We start from the raw sequence: 939 nt of genomic DNA on the forward strand, positions 1-939 counted from the left end.
ATATTCTTTTTTTAAAGAATATTCTGTTATCTTAGACTTTTTTTGGATGGTAAGGACTTAATTAAAAAAAATACTAAATGGTATAGGTATTAATATATGAATACTAAGGGAGGCTATTAATGTATGAATACTACTAGTAATCCCTGTTTATTGGGTATTGTGTGACACTAGTAGATGACAACTGTATAATAGAATATGAAGAGGTAGCTAGTATAATTTTTTTCTTTCTTCTTTTTCTTTTTTTTTTTTGCTATATATAGCTGCACCTTTTGTCTCTGTAAAGGTGTGATTTCTTCACTAACGCAATAGACACATTTCTCTCTTCTTTATCTTGCATAGCAGAATCTTTATTTTTCACCTAGAAATAATCTGCAGCTCAGAACAGATTTTATCATGGTGCAATGAGCGTGGAAGAGCTGCAAATATTGTTAAGTAAGAATTGTGAACTTTGCCCCTTCCTTCTGCGACATCCATGGCAAATCGAGAAGCGGAAGTGGATAATCCAGAAAATTTGCAATTGCAAACATTTTCAGAGAGTGATTTACAAAATTGCACAAGATCGATGAATCAACTTGCCAGCCTTCAAACGCAAGTAGAGAGATCAACATTGAACCCAATTCAAGACCAGACAAGTCCTTTCTACCTCCATCCAAATAAAAGTTCAGGTTTATCACTAACTCAAACTCCTCTTACAACTCGAAATTATCACTCATGGGCGAGATTGGTTTGGGTATCCATCAAATCGAAGAATAAGTTGGGATTCATTGATGGAAGCATTCTGAAACCTAAAAAAATGACTCAACCTATGAAGTCTGAGACAGATGCAACACCTTTGTACTATCGTAGTTGCATTCTTCCCTAAGCACAGAGATTCTTCAGAGTATTCTTTGGTGTAACATGGCCTCGTATCTCTGGAATAATCTCAATCATAGATTCTAT

Source organism: Arachis hypogaea, chromosome 20, assembly GCF_003086295.3.
Source record: "Arachis hypogaea cultivar Tifrunner chromosome 20, arahy.Tifrunner.gnm2.J5K5, whole genome shotgun sequence".
Classification (NCBI taxonomy): Eukaryota; Viridiplantae; Streptophyta; class Magnoliopsida; order Fabales; family Fabaceae; genus Arachis; species Arachis hypogaea.